A 19,244-nucleotide genomic window follows, 5' to 3' on the forward strand; every position below is an offset into this window, starting at 1 on the left:
TTCACTCCTCCCTTTGACTTCCTGCTGCGCCTTAGCTGCTCAACATGTTTTAAGGTGGTTGCTTAATTTTCTCCCCCGTATGCCTCGGGATGAAAGCACTTTAATTCTTTTATTTTTTCTTATGTGGCAGATACTTCACTAGTTCTACTTTACTACCTGCTGGGGAAGGAAAAGCATCTTAATAATGGTTTTGAAGACAGCTGCTTTATAGAGGGGTTTACAGGCTTTTTTTTTTTTTTTTTTTTTTTTTTTAAACATGACTCCTATTCACCTCTTTTCAAGGAGAGCTGAACTCTTGTTAGTTTGACAAGGCCGCTTTTTGCTTGCTCACTGCTGCACGTCTTACGGATGGGACAAGGCCTTTATCAAAAGCCAAGACACTTCCAGGGAACAGTGAGAGATGACGTCCTGGACGGCAGTGACACTCTGCCATCCCTAGATGCCTTTAAGTCCCAGCTTGACAAAGTCCTGTCTGGGATGATTTAGTTGGGATTCATCCTGCTTGCTGCAGGGGGCTGAACTAGACGACCTCCTGAGGTCCCTTCCACCCCTAGGATTCTATGAGTCAATAGTCTACCAGTAGCTGCTGAACTGTCAGCAGGTGTTATTAGAGCTACAGGAGAGGCAGGGCAGGAAATTCTGGGGTGAGCCTGGACAGCCTAGATCTGGTACTCATTGGACAAGGCTGGACATTTCATTTATGCACCCCATGCCTCAGTTTCCTTATCCATAGACAACTGAGATAGTAGCTCTCCATGTAACAGTGTACTGAGAGATTTAATTCACCATGGATTAAATTCAAAGAACGATCATAATTCTCTTGACCCACTTATGTGTAATTCTGAGGTCTTCGAGGGGTGCCCAAAGTTTTGTGCTGTCCCCCTGCATGAGGTGGATTTCACCCTAGGAGCACAGCTATGTTTCCACTGGCTATGGAGCAAGCAGGAGAGAATCTCCCAACATGGCAGTGCCATGCTCCCTTCCAGCTCCATGTAACCCATCACAGAGTGAGCTGCTAGGTGTGCTGGCCACAGAGACATGTTTGCATACATCAAATGGCTCCACGGCCCAGCGTACAGGCTAGAATAACAGCAGAGGGATAGCATAGTCCTTGGCCTGAGGACCCTGGACTTCCTCCTGTCTCTGCCCAGCAGGTCCAATTTAATGCCCCAGTGCAGTGGTTCCCAACCTTTTCATTAGTGAAGGCCCCAATAACCCCCCCAAACCATTTGCAAAGCCCCTTCAAAGCCAATTCCAGTCACTACGTACACATCATTAAATGAAAAAGGAAACTACAACATAGATTTTCACACAGCCATTAACAACATTAGTGGAAGGTGTTTAATTTAAAAATAATATTTGATTTTAACTTTGCAATTCATTTATAACTAATTTTCTATGATCATTTTTATTTATCTTTTTTTTTTTCCACGGACCCCCTCGAAAACCTTTGCAGACCTCCAGAAGCTTGCAAACCCCAGGTTGGGAACCACTGATCTAATGTTTTGGAAGTGCTTTGATCTACTCCAATAGAATCCATGTTGTTTCGAGCACAATCCTATTATGGATTCCCATCAGCACCAAAGGGTTACCCCATCCCCAGCAGTGCAGCCTGGCTTCCATACAAGCCCTCCTTGCAGGTCAGAACAGTCCGGGTGCATCACTGCTTGGGAAAGGAAAGGAGGCAGTGGGGATTTCCTCATCCTAGCAATGAGTGAAACCACCTTCCATGCTGAGGCGAAAGAGGCCCAGGGGCTAAGGACACCATGGTGTCATTGCACTGTGCAGTGATACCCCCATTAGCATTCATCTTCGCAGCAAAAGTAATGCATGAGCTAGTCTACCAGCACTAGGCTGAATCTACACGGTACAGGGGGCAGCAACAGGGAAGCTAGCGCAGCAGCTTCAAGTACAGCCTAGTCCAGCACACAACATGCGTATGTGTTGGACTTGCTTGTTCTGCCGCCTTTTCACACTGCTCTGTTATCAGCAGCACTAGCTGGATTCAAGCTAGTTTGATAGGTTAATCCAGGCCTGGCTTTTGCTGTGCAAACATATATTCAGATTTTGTGCCCTGGCTGTTTTATACCTTTGAACAGCTCTTTTCTTGATGAAGGAGTTCTGCACCTATTGTAAATGTCAATCCCCTGGGGTAACGGGTGCTCAAAAGACCCCTAAGTTCCACTGCATTTGCCTGGAACACCTGCACTTGGGTGTCATAACACACAAGGATACTCATGAAATCCTTTAGGTTAAACAGAATCACTAATACATGCAACCAAGTCCTGCCCACTTCTTCATGGCAGGACTGATTTCCTTATTCCCAAACCACCTACAAAAGATGGGTCTCTCATGTCACCTTTCGCATCTCCAGTGACAGTGATTTCACTATGTGCCTTAGCAGCTGTGTCCATTGCTCGCTTCTTACTATTACAAAGTTTTTCTCTATAGGTTGACAGCCGTATAGGCAGTTAGTAAGAAGAATACCTGGCTGCAATTGAACAGTGCTCATTGGAATGCATGGAGCTCGACTATATTTCCAGTCCTGGGTTATTTAAGAGAGCAATGCAGGTGTACAGCAAGACAACCCAGATGAATGCAGCAGTGCGGACCAGAGGAAACCGACAGGTTGCTGATTTCCAACCACAGGACTCTCACAGCAACCATAAAAGTAAAATGAAGATAGTGTTTTAAATAAACTAGGGAACCAACAGCTGCACAAATACATGTTACAGCAGCTTAAGAGGAAAACCAGCCTATATAAAAATGTAGCTGATCAGCTGTCCCTGCCTCTTCCGTTTTAACTATCGAAACAGAAGGATATTTTAAAAGTCCAGGTCACTTTTCACTCCTAATCATGTGCCTTTGCGTCATTCTCTTTCTATCTTCTTCTTCACAAATTATAATTCATCAGACATGCGCAATGTCAAATGAAAAAGGATTAATTTCAATTTTGCTTCAAGACCATTTCTTCTTTTTTTTTTTTCCTTTTCTTTTTCTTTTCCGTTTTTGGAGGATGTGAGTCTTAGGCACGAACACAATACTGAAAAATTTGAGTTGACAAGAACGCCCTTTCGGAACAAATATCAGAGGGGCAGCTGTGTTAGTCTGTATCTGCAAAAACAATGAGAAGTCCTGTGGCACCTTACAGATGAACAGATTTATCGGAGCATAAGCTTTCGTGGGCAAGGACCCACTTAACGTATGTGCATCTGACAAACTGGGTCTTTGTCCACAAAAGCTTATGCTCCAATAAATCTGTTTGTCTAGAAGGTGCCATAGGACTTCTCTTTTGGAACAAAAAAGTCTTAGAGAATTTAACAGGGATTAAACCAGCCTTGCAAATGTAAATTACATGGAGCTCTATTTGCTTTACTTCACTCTAAAAATGTCTAAAAGATGTAAGAGAGAGCCAGCTCTATTTCCATACAATTTTAAAACCAACCTGCAGAATTTAGCAGAGAATAACCTCCTTGCTGTGGAATTCTGGAAGGTGGTTTAAGAATTACATAGAACAGTTATCATTCTATGTGACCTTTCTGTAATGGATTAAGGTAGTGTTTAAAAAAAATACAAACAAACTTTTTTTCCTTCGGAACTAAAAATAAAAGCAGGCTTTTCAGATTTTTCAAAACAAAAATTTCTACAATAACTGAAATGCTGGCTCCAAGTCAACCAGCATCCATTGAATTTAAAACATAATACTACTTTCCCCTATTAACCTTGTGAAAACAAGCACAAATAAAAAGCAATTGTAATTATACAGATATACACACATATGGCCCCTTTTCATCTTGAGATAAGGTGGTTAGCAGTGGCAGTGAGGCTGTGTGGGCAGTGTTTGAGTCTGCAGCTTCTCGTGGTTTATCCATCCAAAATTTGATTTCCACGGTCGATTGGAATAACCGAATGTCAGTCTATTTCCGAATTCTTGAGCCAGAGAGCTTTTGCTTCTAAGACAAAGTTCTTTTTTAATTTTTGTTAATCTTTTTTAATTGTAATCAATTGCAATTATTTAAACATTAGCAGGGTTTGTTTGAGGCTAGATTTAAAGGTGGATGCTCTCCATGGAAGCAGGAATTTCTGGAGTAGAAAAGCCAATCAAGAGAAATCAACAAGGTGGACAAAAGGCCCTCTCATTCATAGACCCAAAATCTGTCTAATCCAGGGCAGGAGAATGAGAGATCGAAAACAATAGGTAGAAACTAGACACTTCGTTAAACCTTTATCAACAGGAAGTGGGGGAAAATCTGATGGATTATAATTTGTAAGGCAAAATTCAGAAAGGCAGTCAGGCAACCATAAATCATAACAGGCCACTGATCTACAAAGCAGATGAGACTCGTTGGAGTGAATTAAGTGCAATCAGTTTTTGAAACTGTTTAATATTTTAGGGAGCCAGCAAGGTTGCAAAAGGGGGAATCAGCTGACAGACAGTTGCTAATCAGCCTCCCAGTCGAAATCTATCTTCTTAAATTACACACAATGAATACATCATCAGCGGAAATTTACTAGGGACAAATCTCAGCATCATTTGGAGCTTTAATTTGAATAGCTTCCTGAAGTTAAGAAGTTTGTGTTAAACTATTCAAGACTTCACTAATCTTCCTTTGCCTTCCTCCTCCCTTTCTTACTAGCCTAACCAGATACCTCTGCTTTTCCCTCTGACCAGCTCCCCTCTCACTCTGATCCTTACAAGTCCCTACACTTTTAATAATATTCCAAGCAAGTGGCTGGCAGGGAGGGAAGGAGGGAGGTGAGGTGAGGTGATTTCATGTGTGGTAGTTTCTCTCCTTGACTCTGGCTGCCTATTGTATTGAACTCAGGTATGCCCTGGGGTTTTCCCGCACCAGAGTTATCCTATAATGCATCCTCCTTCACCTGCCATCTCTATGAGACTGATGTAATAAATGTGAGGGAAAATGTATAAATCAATGAGGTAAAAAGCACTCCAATTCCCTCCCCTCCAGAATTTAGTCAGTCCAAACTTTAAAGCGACGTCTTGTGAGCATGTGAAACACCTAGGTAAGCATTCATGTGCTTGCACTGATTTTAATGATCACTAAGGACAACTCAGTAGCACTGCTAATTTAGCCAGTTCTCAGAGTCAAGTTCAGTAACAGCTCAAAAACAATATAAGTGTATTCCTTTACCCAATCTACTTGAAAGACAACTCCACTCCATTGCAATTGGACTCTTAGAGAGTCAGGTACTAACAAAAATATGGATTACATTTCTCGGATAAATGTACATCTATCTGTAATGTAATTTTATTAGAAATGTAGTCTCTATTATAGGCTGCAGCAAATCAAAGGCAAATAAAATCAATAACTCCACTATGTTCAACAAAAGATTGCAATCTATTCTGGGGAATCCAATCCTTCATTCCTTTCTCAGTCCAAAATAAGTCAAAACTCTCCTTAGAGTAGGAGTACTCACATTAGCAGATAGATAAGAAAGCTATTAGAATTTAAAGATAAGTGGTGTTATCTTTCAAGTAGATTGTATAAAGGAAAATACTTTTACACATGCACTCCTGCATTCAATAACAGGTTAGTAAGGACTAACTTTTAAAAACTTTGGCACTTCATAAACTGAATACCAAACCCCTGAGGACTAACAAAATTCTCTCACTGTAGGTTACAAAATCTTTGGCGTACAGGCCATGGATGAAATCTTGGGCCCACTGAAAATGAACATTTCACTCCAAGTCTTCATTCTTTTGCACAGCACTAGGGAAATTGAATGTGCAAATCCCCCTACGTGTATAATGAAAACCTCAAACTACAGATTTTACATGCTCAAAATTGTGACACCATCTCTGTGCATCCTTGAGACAGCACAGGTTGTCTTGTAAGCATTAGGCTAACATTGGCGGTGGTAGGCAGGACATTCTGTGGCACCTTAGAAGGCCTGCCCAGGCCTACCCTCACTACACTTGGGGCGGCGGCACAGCACTCCATAGCATTTCAAAGGGGTCCGGCGCTCTGTCCACTGCCACTGCTACTTCAAGACCCTTTGAAATGTTGGGTCTGAGGGCAACTGCCCCCTTTTTGTCCCCCCAACCATCCTTCACGGGTCAGTGGGCCTGCTGGCAGTTAGACCTGGTTGAAATGTTTCAAGTTTCAAGATTTCAATACAAATTTTCATTAAACATATTCAATGTGGATAACTAGGGTTACCACATTTGAACTTTCAAAAAAGAGGACATCCTGGAAAGGGAGTGTATTTGTATCACTATCTACCAACTCACGCTGTATTAATGTGTTATATAACACAATATATTAACACATTAATACAACATGAGTTGGTAGATAGTGATACAAGGGTGTCCTCTTTTTGGAAGTTTATATATGGCAACCCTAGGATAACACCTCCCCTCCAAAAAAATCAAGAAAACTTTCACGACTTTACCCTTCGTTTTTCAACCAGCTCTTGTCTCAAGTCAAACACTATGAAAGGCGAACCCCTGCCCCCAAGTTCACTCTTTCATTCTCCAGCTGCAGGGAAAGAAGGAGTAACGAAGCATATACAGTTCTCTGACCCACCCATTCCAGGCCACAGACATAAGAGTTCAGCACAGTTTTCTAAAACTGGAACAAAGGTTGCCATAGACCAATGGCTTTGTGAGGAGAGAAAGAATGAATGAACAGTCTTTCCCTAGGATGGAAAGTAGTGGCTTTGACAGTAGCCCACTTCATCAAAGATACTTGCTCTGAGGTATAACAGGGTCCGCCCACTTGTGAGCACCCCTCTGTGGCAAAGGGGGGCTGCATAAGGTCTTTGCCCGGTCATCTGGCAGGTTCTTTGTAACAGGCTTGTGGCCAGTCTTCAGCCACTGGCTACGGGTCTTACCCAGGTCTACATTCAGCTCACACTCAGCTGTCCACAGTGCTGCCGGTCTCCCAGCCAGTATAGACCTGCCTGGATCAACCTCCTGTGAGGAACTGACAGGCCTTAAACCAGCAGCTTCTTTTATACCAGCCTGCTGGGACCTGATTGGCTGCCACAGAGACAGCCACTCTGCCCTGCCCAGAGGACCTCTTTTCTGCTCATCTTGCTGAGATTGGGTGTGGCAAAGCCACTAACCTGCAGGGGGTACCTGGGCTTAGTCCACCACATCACAGAAACACTCACAGACTGCACTAACTCTAGGCACAAGTTAAGAAGCAAAGAATGGTCCAATAAAAACAGGGAAATATTTCAAGTTCCTACAAAGCTAAAACAAAAACAGATTTTAAAAAAGGGAAATGTTTACTCCATAACTTCAGTATATTTCCAGCCCTTTTGCAGCAATATAACCCCCGCTCCATTACCACTGACAAACATGCATTCAGGAGGCACTTGTATAACACAGGGATGTAATCTAAGGCACTATGACAAAAAGTTCAACTCAAATACCATTTCCTCAGCCTGATTTATCACATAAAAATCACTGCAGCAAAATGCAGGGAAAGAGGAGGAGAGAAATTCTTTGCCTCCCATGTGTCTCTAAAGATTAAAGCTATATATTTTTTACTTTATGTGTGAGAAGGACTGCGAGCCTTCTCCCATAAGACACTGCTATTTCAAAGCAGGTAGTAAAAATAGCACTTTTATGAACACTTCTACTGAAAATTTAATTTCCTGGCTGTCTTTAAACTAAAAAGAAGGCTGTGTCACTGACTAGATTTATAAAATGGTATGAAAGGATAATTTTCTAAATGACTTCAGGCACAAATCAGGTGACCAAACAGTTGATCTAATTTCTAAAGTGTTATAAAGAAGAGACTTTATAGCAAATCTAATCTAACATTTAAAAAAAGTTATTTTAGAAACCAGCTACGGTGTTTGTCTGCAAAACTGTGCTTGAATTTTCCCATAATTCAAGAGTCATCACATCTGATATTTTAATTTCTTCAGCTCTTTAAAACGATGGAGAACAGACTGGATGTTCACAACTTTTGGAAACTGACCAGAACTGTTATTCCAGAAGAATTAATTCAATATACCCCAGTAAAGAATACATCAGTTCTTGGAAATGTTTATGTTTGGAAATTTCAGTATAGCTCTAAGCACAGAAAAGCTCTAAGATCCCGAAACAGCAAAGCACTACAACATAAAATTAACTTTACCCACAAAAGCAGTTCCTCTGACTTTCTCTTGCATGAGGAAAGAGACAAAATGTGAGTAAATAAATAAATGAAAAGCATTTTATAGAGCTGATTGAAAAATTGTAATTTTCTGTGATCATTTTCAAAATAAATAATGTTTTTGTTTAATTAGATTTACAATGTGCAATTTATACTTTTACAAGGAAAACTGATAATGGAAAATTCTAAACTGAACAAAGGAAAGGAGGAAAAATGATTTTGGAAGGGTGTTTGGTTTTGAAAGCAAACGTCAGTTTCAATTCTTTGATGGAAAACAAATGAAAACAAATTAATCAAGAAGCCATTTTTGACAAAAATCATTTAAAAACAAAATATTTTTGACCAGCTCTAATATTCCTCCTCCTGGGATTTATTATCTCAGTTGTGAATGTTTTTAAGTTGACAACAGAAAACAAAGCAGTTCAGAGTCAACACAGACACCTACTGTGTCCAGTCACCCTATGACAATATGAAAAACTACCAACGTGGTCGTCAGAAATGAAGATAATATTATAAAGGTGGAAACTACAGAAAAATCCAAGACGAGATGGATGACTCAATCACCTGCCCTTCTGCAACGTAGTATTGTTTTCAGCTGACAGATATTCTTCAGCAGTGTCTGTGACTAATCTCGAGGAAGAAATCCAAAGATTCAGGTGGTAATGCATGTGCACGGAGTTAGACAGGGGTGTGTTTGTCTGTGTATGTATTCTCTCTCTCTCTCTCTCTCTCTCTCTCTCTCTCTCTCACACACACACACACACACACACACACACACCCCCATCTGTTTTTAAGCAGGCAACTGTCCCAGAACTGTGGCAGAAGTATTGGAGGGTAAAAACACCCTGCATTCGAACTAACCCTCCTTTACCATTAACGCTGCTTTACCATTATAAAAGGACATTTGCATAGATGCAAAGGTAACCTGCATGCACTTTGAGAACCCTTTATGCTGACAGAACAGAGTAAAAGAGATCACTATCAAAGAGAACAAAGCCTGAGAAATGGAGACATCACGAGCATCAGTACCGCACACAGACTAAAACAATTCTACCACTCTTTTGTAGCTGGTTAAAATAATATTCAAACCCATGTACTGGCAAGATTTACAAACAGAAAAAGGGGTCCAATCTGCAACTGCTCTGAATCAGCGTAGCTCCACTGACTTCAGAGCCAGAGCAATTCACAGCTGAAGATCTGGCTCATTATTTGGCTACACATACCTGTACGTTGTCTCTTGAAGGTCAGGATATCTTACCAGAAGTGCATATCACAAAGAAAATTAACGGTCATGTGCAACTGAGTGTGGAGACCACACTGTGCACTCCTGCAGAAAACCCCATGGGAAGCAAACCCATTCTCTGACTGATGCTGCCATTATGAAGTGACAGAAAACAAGAAATTCCACACATTGTGGCAGTGCCAGAGTTAATTGCCTGAGCAGGGAACAAACTGTGTGGCCAAAAAAGATAGCCTGACAGAGCATTTGAGGCCAGCACAGAGTGCGGCAATTAAGCCTGCAAACGCACAAAGAGATCCTCCGCGACCTGCTGTCAGACAAAGGTTAGGTACATGCCAGGCTGTTCTGGCCCCAGAGATGGTAAGGTTGTAACATGGATTCAGTGAGCCAGCATTCTGTCACTAGCTGAGCGGTACATCAGTTTCTGTTGATTTGCTTGGAGACAGAAGCTCTACACAAAAACCCCTTCCCCAAATCTCCTGGATCCATGGTTAATTATGCCCTCCTGAAATTGGGGGAGCCCCAGCTGACCATGCATGGGACATCCACAGGAAGAAGGAAGGCAGTCCTCACTTCATTCCCTGAGGCCTGCAGACCGGATTTTTCTAGGAATATTTGTGTTTCTATCTTTTATTCCCAAGCCTAGAAGAGAAGGGGATGACCAGGAGAGTCTACAGCATTTATTTTTTGCCAGTCCTGGCTAGAGATGGGACACATGGGCCATGTCTACATTAGCAAGTTCTTTTGAAATATTTTTCAAAAGAAGGGGCACTTTCGAAATATCCAGCAGAGCATCTACACCCAAAAAGTGTTCTTTGAAAATTAAATGGGAAGAATGCGGTGCTCCTTTCGAAAGCACTCTTCCACTCTTTTTTCAGGAAGAGTGCCCCCTTTCAAAAGAAAACATGTAAATGCTCCTCAGGGCTTTTTTTGGCAAAAGAGCAATCCTCATGGCACCTGATTTTTCCATCCCTAGCCTGTTCTTTCAAAAGAGTGGGGACTCCGACTGGCAATGCAGTCAACTGAATTTAACGATACGGCACAATGTATATCACGACAGACCACACCACAACTTGGATCACAGAAGTTCTGTTGGAATAAATCTTCCGGAAGGGCTTCTTTCGAAAGATCTCTGTAGTTTAGATGTAGCCATGGGGAATCTCTTGTTAAAGGTGAACAGCAAAGTAAAAAATGGAAATCACGTCCAGTTCAGATTTATGTTCTGACTCCTCCACCAATCGGGGAGACCGTTAGCACAGAAATACCTTTTCGCTAACCTTTTAAAAAAAATCTTCTCTTTGTGAGGAATCCCTGGGCATGGAATCGCATGGTGTATGTTGTTCAAGCTGACCCAGAATGCATCACTCAGCAACACCACATCTATCATAGGCTGGCAATGAATTTTTCTGGCCTATTTCTGGTTCACGCTGTGGGTTAGGCCTGTGAATGTTAGAAGGTTTTACAAAGGGGAAAGCAAACCTTTAAGAAGTCCGTTTGAATAGATCTCTCTTCAGAGGGTACATCTCCACAGAGATGGCCATGGCTGGCCCGGGGCAGCTGACTCAGGCTGTGTGGATAAAAACTGCTACATGGACACTGGGCCTTGGACTGGAGCCCGAGATCTGGGACCCTCTCCCCTTTCAGGGACCCAGAGCTCAGGCTTCAGCCTACGCACAAATGCCTACATGGCAATTTTTCAATCCAGAGCCTGACCCCTGTGAAACAAAGTCAGCTGACTTGGGCCAGGTGAGGGGTTTTTTTATCCCTGGGTAGGCATACTTGGAATGACTTCCAGAGATCAGTTGGGGAAGCGAGGGGAGTTGAGTATAGTACACCGGTTTCACTCCTTTTTCATTTTGCCATTTACCGTTAAGGAAATCCAACAGCACCAAAGATCGACTCTCTGTGACACCCTGCAACGAGCTGGGACCACATCCTGCTTGAAAGAGAGAGGGGTACTGCAGGAAAAGTACAAGTGGATAGGACACAGCCAAGATCTTTTGTATTTTACTTGCTTTCATAGTATGTCAGATTTTTGAAAGTGAGACATTTATTTAGATTTATGAGGCATTCAACTCTGATCGGCAATGCAGTCAACTGAATTCAATGATTCAGCACAATGTATATCACGACAGACCACACCGCAAACTTGGATCACTCCTACATAGGGCCAGAAGGGTGAAGTGAGAATCCCACTTCAAGTCCTGAATGGACTACTAGGACAATGGGTTCTGGCATGTTGGTTAAGCAAGATCTGCAAGACTAGTATTCTCTTCATTCCGAGCAGGAAGATGGGCCAACCCTGGCTCTGTACCTGCAATGCACCAGGAAGGACTTGCACGAGAGGTGTTACAATTTTTGTCGTAGGGCAATACCCCACAACCTCAGAGGAATCACGGATAGGCTGTGCCTTACAGAAGCACAATCCCTTTCCTACCCTAGGCCTAGACTTGTATTGGCCCACCCATAGTGCAACCTCATTTATATTTTATTCTGCTGGATTTTCCATTTGTCTGGTTCTAGGATGAATAACCTGTTGGCTTTTTATACTGAATTCTTTTATTTGCCAGGTTTGCCCGTAGGCACTATTTTTATTTTAGCTTTACTAGTGTAAAACAAAAACCAGGAAACAGAAGGCACGTTTGCTCTGACGAAACAGAAAGTGAGGGATCACATCAGGTCACATACAATATAGTACAAGTGAAAGTTTAAATCACATCAGCTGCATGACTGTCTTCATCTTTTGCTACAGCAGTTAGAGGGGAAAAACCCTCTTGATTCTATATAGAGCACTATATGCTAAGTTGTCAGGCAGACAGTTTCCACAGTTTGCAAAAGCTTTTCTGAAGGCAAAAATCAACGGCTTTGCACAAAGAGGTGGGCTCTTACACTGCAGAGTTGGAGGCTGCTTAACCTTCTGGTGCTGTTGCTTGTTCCAAGTCTCCCTGTCACCACCTTCCCATCATCAGTGATTGCTATACAGAGCGAAGAACCCCACAGCATGTATTATATACATCAGACTCACTCAAATAAGATACCACTCTGTGATCAGATGGAGACATTTCCACTTAAAATACATGCAGGGAAATTGCTCTTATAACACACTTCCTTTTAGAGCCTTGTCCCCCCATCATCATGTCTGCACACAGAGACTCTAATTCTGTCTGCAGGCATGCATACGGAGCTCCACTAAAGTCAGTGGGTTTGTACACGTGATGTCAGGGGGGACATACAGTTTTCTCAGAATACAAACACAATTCACAGCTGCCTTGAAGTTTGTTGCAAACTAGCACAGTGGAATTAGCTTCCCAGTTGCTTTTCACTACAGTCAAAATGTGGCAAGATTCTGTACATGTACATAGCCCTTGTTCAAACAAATACACACACAATCATGCCCATTGGAAACAATCGAGCTATTCGCATGTGTCAAGTTACCCATGGGAGAGTCTTCAGAATCAGGGATGTACGGTCAATAACTGTGTTTGTTTTGTAAAATGCAGGAACATATGGCTATAAAATATCACATATTTCAAAAGAAAAATGAGAGTGAACATCAGTTTAAACTAAACACATTAAAATGGGATGAAAAATAGGTAAGAGAATACAGCAGTGCACAGAGACTGCATTCAAGATAGGGGCCCCTACTATGCCAAGCTTCAGGTATACAGATAGGAAGAGCCAGTTCTTGCCCAATAGAAATTACAATTGCAATAGGCAACACAAAGGTTAGAAGGGGAAACAGAAGCATAGAGAGGTGAAGTAGCTTGCTCATGGCCACAAGTAAGGTCAGGGACAGAACTCCAGTCTTCTGTTTATTACTCCTGCTATCTCACCTTTTTCCAGGCAGAGAACTTCTGTCTACAAAGCGAAACCTGAGTAAACACAGAGCCTCAAACCAAAACTGATGTCTAACTGATCAATTATCCTAAATAAACAATACACCATAACTGACCAATGAAAATTCTGCGTACAAAACATACCTCCAGCTAAACAGGGCTTTGCTTTTCTTTACTGCAACCTCTGCACCTGTCATCCTTTGAATGCAAACAACCAGCTCTCATTGGGCAGAATGATTTCAAGCCATATTTGGATGCGCAAACTATGTGCAGTGCTTTGGGATCAAGGCTCAGCCCTACAGGGATGCAGGCAACAGTGAGCAAGCATCACTGAACCATCAGTGGGGCAGTTTAGCACAGCACCAAAGAGAAGACTTTGTGCTAGTAACCGCCCCTCACAGCTGGGTCCCAACCCTGCTGACAGCCACTCCAGCAGTCTGCTCTTCCCGTGACTCAGCCTCCCATCCAGTCACATTTCATCTTACCCCAAACAGGGTCACAGGTGACCACCAAGACACTGTACCTCGCTCCATTATCTGGTGCTCCTCAGATGCCCCTCCATTCAGAATATCCTGCCCCAGGGCTTCTTTCCTAGAGACCCTGATCCGTTCCTCCTCTAGAACTCCATGCTTCAGGGCTGTCTCCTGAGCGTCTTGCATCTCTACCAGGGCCACCACACGAGCTTTTCCTCCATTAGCTTTTCCAGGCTGGTCTCTTCCCTGGGTTGCCTCCTCAGGAGGGGATCCCAAAAGCTCTGGACACCAGGACTCCTAACTCCTCTCAGTCTCTCAGCAGGCTCTAATCATTACCCCAAACCACCTCATCTCCTGCTGAATAGGATCAGCTGGGAGGCGTGACAGGCTCATGCCACAGGCAGTTCTAAGAAGCAGAAACAGCCCAGGCAGAGTGGGAGCAAGGGGGAAGAGGCTGCTATAAATCAGCTAAGGGCCACCTGTCCCCACTTCAGGCTGCCACAGACCTTTTAGAAAGCCATGAAGGAGGGCAGAGAAGGGAGGAGATTAAAGTGGATGAGGAGAGAGGAAGAAAGTAGTGAAGGAGAATAACACGAGTACCAGAGACAGCAGAGGTGAGGAGCTCCTGCAGGGAGTGTTTGGGCTCCCTGCCCCTGGTAACCTCAGGACTCAGCCAGAGGCAGGGAGGGACTGGTCACTCTATTGATTAGACCAGGGGATCCTCCTTGCTGCCTTTTGGACCAAGGGACTGAACCCTGAAGCGAGGACAAGTGGGTCCAATACCACAGGACTGTGGACCAAACAGAGGTCTGGAGCCCAGGAGTGGTGCTCACCCTGCCACAGAAGGCAGACAGTCCTTAATGAGCCTGACTCCTCTGAAAAGGCCAGCAAGCCTGTGGCAAGTGCTCTGTCACTCATGACCCAGTTGCAGGAGACATGGATGTGAAGGAGAGTTTTCTTAGAATCACACACACTGCCAGCTGCAGCTCATAAGCACACCCAATGCCTCTTACATGTTCCCTGCATGGTGCAGGACATGCCACGTCTCTTCCTCATTTTTTACGTTGTCCCATGCTCCTTTATTGTCATCGCAAAGTCCTGCTGGGCTTTGAGTGGCTGGTGAGCCAGGGGGACAGCTGTGACACTGAGCGCCCAGGAAGGCTGCCCGACATGAAGGACTCAACTCCCCCTCCCTCCACACGTCCCACTGGGGTGCCTGGGCTGGGTATGTGAACCAGTGGGGGGAGAGGGGGATATTAGTGGGGGTTGGGCCTCAGGCTTCTGCCTCAGAAGAAGACACCCGCTAACTGGAAGAGAGAACTGTCCTGGTGCTGGCAAGAGAAGGGCCCCTGGACCTCTGAATAGCACACCCAAAATCCCTGCCCCTGGACCACGCCATGCTTGCCCACAGAATCACGGTCTAGTTTCATGTTAAGAATTTCAAGGCTCTCTGTATTCTTGAATTCATTGTTTTAAATAAAACAGGGTGCTCCACAAGAACACCGTCCTCCTTCTCGTGTCAGGCACCAGATGAGGAGGGCTCGGAGCTACAAGAGAGAATTCTTTCGCAGCTGTCTGGCCAGTGGGGTTTACTCACACACACGGGGTCTACTTGACCAGCCTATTTGAGGTTAGGAAGGAATCTTCCCCAGGTCAAAATGGTAGAGACCCAGCAGGCAGCGGTTGGAGGGGTTCAGCTTCGCCTGGGTCACTTGCCGGTTTGAACTAGAGTAAATGCTGAATTCTCTGTCACTTGAAATCTTTAAACCCTTATCTGAGGACAGCAGTAGCTCAGCCAGAGCTTAGGCATCTATTACAGGAGCGGGTGAGTGAGGTTCTGTGACCCGCACTGGGCAGGAGGCCAGTCTAGCTGGTTATGATGGTCCCCTCCTGGCCATGAAATCTGACTCCCCCAGTTCAAGGTGTGTTGTGCCTGATTTTGAGGGTCACAGTCCCTTACTTCAGAGTGCAGGGTCTGACACATATGAACACATATGAGCAGCTAAAATACTTGGCTTGCAATAGCAGTAATTGGCAATCCTAAAAGTGTCTGCTTATGCTATCTGAATTCACTGTAACACATGCAAGGCTGTGGCTGATGCACAAATCCTATCTCCAGACCGGCTCACTTTCCACCCACCCCCCGCCACCCTTTTACAGAGGAGGATTTATAACCCAACAGGCCACCGCACACATACCCTTCAGGCAGCTGCTGAGCAAGTGCTTTGGCTCTCTGTATTTCTATTAACAACCTTCAGTGGGTTTGCTGGACCAAGCCCCGTGAGCTGAACAGTCAGATCCTCCCTTACCGACGAACTATGTATCAGCACTGTGTGAGCAAAATTGGTTTCAAACCCACCTTTGCACTGCTCTGTTCCTGCTACAGCCTCCGTGTATAATCCACACACCTAGGTCTGGTTGAGTGTCCCATGTAGTGGCACCTAGATCATTTACAAAGAGAAACAATAAGCCTCCTGCACAGCCTTAGCTGAGAGGCAGATGGCTTTTAGCTTCAGCTGCAGAAGTTCCTGCGCTAAGCTCCAGAGGTCTCAGGTTTGAGTCTGCCTGCGGGTGGTTACATGTGCACCATCTGTCTCCCACCTAGTGCTGTACTATAGCATGATGGAGGCTGCTCTAATTGACAATGGCAGCAGCCAGTCTGTGGGCTCCTGAATCAGCAAGCAGCACAGAAAACCAAAGACAGATAGAATATTTTCAGTCTCTTTCTTAAATACAAATTGATTAGTACCACCAAAATTTGCACACACTGTTCCAGACTTTGTTCCTACAATACACAAGAAGAGTGAATACTCCTCTATTTCCCATCTCCTTTGATTATGTACCTAATGTAACACCATGGAATTCCTGTCATTCAACATTTGGAGAAACATATACTGCACAGCATGAGAAAATATACTGTATCTGATACAACATAATAAAAAGAAATTATCAAGGTACTTGCCTTGAATGTTTTAGCAACAGAGACATATATTTGATAAAGGACTGAGAATTATTTTAATCAAGTCTTCTTTAGCCTTTAATGTGACATAGCTTTTCTAATTAAGGACTAAAATGTTGATTTAACATTCCTGTCAACAGATTAGATGTTTCATGTTACCTCGTTATTTAAATATCCACAATCTGAATGTATAAAGGAATTTGGAAAAGTCTGCCCCACAGGGGAAGTCATTGCAAATAGCCATCCACCTTCAGGGCAGGTTTTATACTGACTAATTGTTAAAATAAGTGAGCTGAGTGGAGAAAAATAAGATTAAAAAAAATGGATCTTGAAAACGGAAGTTTAAATCACCATTGGAATCAAAACTGTCATTTTATATAATCCTAAACAGGATGTTATTTAAAGTATCAGAACTGTGCATGTTTAATCTTCTCAGATTCCATCTTAAGTCATTTAAACCTGAGAGCACTGTGGAGGCAGTACTGCAAAGTGGAATCATAGAATCTCAATACCATATGGCTGGCAGGGGTCTTAAAGAGGTTTATCAAGTCCAGCTCCTTGCACAGAGGCAAGACCACATTTAATTGTCAGCAACAACCTACTAGCATGCAACTTCAGTGCTCAGCTCAGCCATAAATTGAAAATACATTTTAGAGCAAAGAGTCTAAACTTTATGTGTGAGTTGACAAAACCTCACCAGAAAGACCAGTTTGAGAGACAGTGGGATCTGGTGGACAGGTCTCTGAATTAGGCCCAGAAAATCTTGGTTCTCTTCTTGGCTTTACCACCGAGTGGATGTGTGAGCTTCAGCAATGCACTTTATCTCTCTGAGCCTCTGTTTGCTTGCCCACATCTGTCCCGTCTATCTCCTGAGCAATGGTTGTCTCTTACTGGGTCTGTGCAGCACGTAACATAACACCCTGGGGTCCCAGTTTCAGGTTGGAGCTCTAGGTTCAATAGGAGTATAAATAATAATCACATAATGGGCCCACTTTCCTTCCTGTTGTGATCACACCACCACTGTTTTACCAGCAATGGCTAAACATGGAAAAGAATGACAAGGCATCGAGTCTAGTCTCCCGCCCTCTTGGCAGGACCAAGCACCATCCCTGACAGATTTTTTTTTTTAAATCTATTTGCCCCAGATCCCTAAATTGCTTCCTCAAGGACTGAGCTCACAACCCTGGGTTTACAAGGCCAATGCACAAACCACTGAGCTGGCCTTCTGTGAACTGGAAATAAACAGCAGAAGCCCCTCGTAAGCAGTCAGGTCTGTTCAGGTCACCAGGCAATGCTGAGAATCACTGTTTCAGGGCTACCATCAAATTACCAAGGTGGGGCCTCGTGCTACAAAAACTAACTAGTATAGACCCTCCCATGAAGAACAGTCTCTTGAAAGCACATTTGAAGCACCCCCCCACAACAAACAGATTGCCAGCACCTTGAAAAGTAAAACATTTTCAGTGAAGCTTATTAAGGGTTTTACAGCTTGAACCTCTCTAGTCCAGCACCCTCAGGACTTGACTGGCGCCAAACCAGAGAATTCGATGGACCACAGGAGGTCAGTATTGACTAGTAGCATTACCAATACTTCCACTGCATATTGGGCTCTTAGAAGACATCTGGGGTAAATTAGAGCTAAATAATAGCACAGAACGCAGAGAGCCAGGACTGATGGCTAGAAACAAACCTCATGGGACAACAGGAAGTTTGGCCAGATCCATGACATGTGGGCCTCCTGCTAAGTAAAATAATGCCATATTGTAGATGTTGCTGGAAGAGAGAGTGTCAGATTAGAGAGGTTCAGCCTGTAGTGGCTTCTCAGAATAAGTGACCTTCTGTACATCAACTTTACCATCCCAGAGGGAAAACAACTTCTAAGTGCTGGTTAGATCTATAATACTTGGGATAAGTATAAATACCCTTCAGAGTCCAGTCCTGCTGCATTGGACTTGGACAATCCACAGCACTTTTCCCGAACCCAAACAGTTACATGAGGGAAATATGTTGTCTATTCAACAAGAAGGGCTGCAATCAGCACAGATAACATCCATTTTAACCTTGATTCTCTGTCTTCGAATCTGTGTCTCAAATAAAAATTGACTGTTGTCATCATACCAAAGGACAGGGGAAGTATGCTCAGGCAGCGAACAACAGCCTTCCCTTTCTCCTGGCACGTGATTTATTTTTACATTCAGGTCAGTGTTCTCTATTGGCCAATTTATAACTCCATTGACTCGGCTACCATCAGATTCATCATTCATAGATTAGAGGGCTAAAAATCTTCAGAGACAATTTGGGCTATAAATTATTTTGCACCTTTCTGGTATTTCTTTCCCACATTAGAACAAAAACATGATTTGGAGGGATGAATGAGATAAAGATGTATGGCTGGAAGGGAATTGATTTCTGTCCTTTTCTGTTTTTGGAGTTTCTGAAGAAATTTTGTCTGGTTTCCACAGGAGACAGAAACCTATTCCTTCAAAATCTGGGTATTACATCATTGGCAAATCCCCAAGGACAACGGTTAGACACAACTGAGGATGAGTTGCCCTAAATCACTGTCTGCTATACCTCCACCTCCTGAGATGTACTTCCCTGTTT

The 19,244-nt window shown here is 43.5% G+C and overlaps 1 protein-coding gene across 3 annotated transcripts in view; it reads right to left on the minus strand.

The window, feature by feature from the left end:
* PLPPR1 (phospholipid phosphatase related 1) overlaps positions 1-19,244 on the minus strand; it is a 142,540-nt gene that overhangs the window by 71,584 nt on the left and 51,712 nt on the right. The window contains exon 1 of one of the 3 annotated variants that reach the window (XM_074994656.1): positions 16,041-16,122. The exons of 1 other annotated variant lie outside the window; for it this stretch is intronic. The gene's annotated coding sequence lies outside the window, so the exon portion shown is untranslated. Of the gene's footprint in view, positions 1-9,355; positions 9,502-16,040; positions 16,123-19,244 lie in introns of those variants that run through there. One more of the 3 variants, XM_074994655.1, reaches the window with a different exon arrangement.

Source organism: Carettochelys insculpta, chromosome 5, assembly GCF_033958435.1.
Source record: "Carettochelys insculpta isolate YL-2023 chromosome 5, ASM3395843v1, whole genome shotgun sequence".
Classification (NCBI taxonomy): Eukaryota; Metazoa; Chordata; order Testudines; family Carettochelyidae; genus Carettochelys; species Carettochelys insculpta.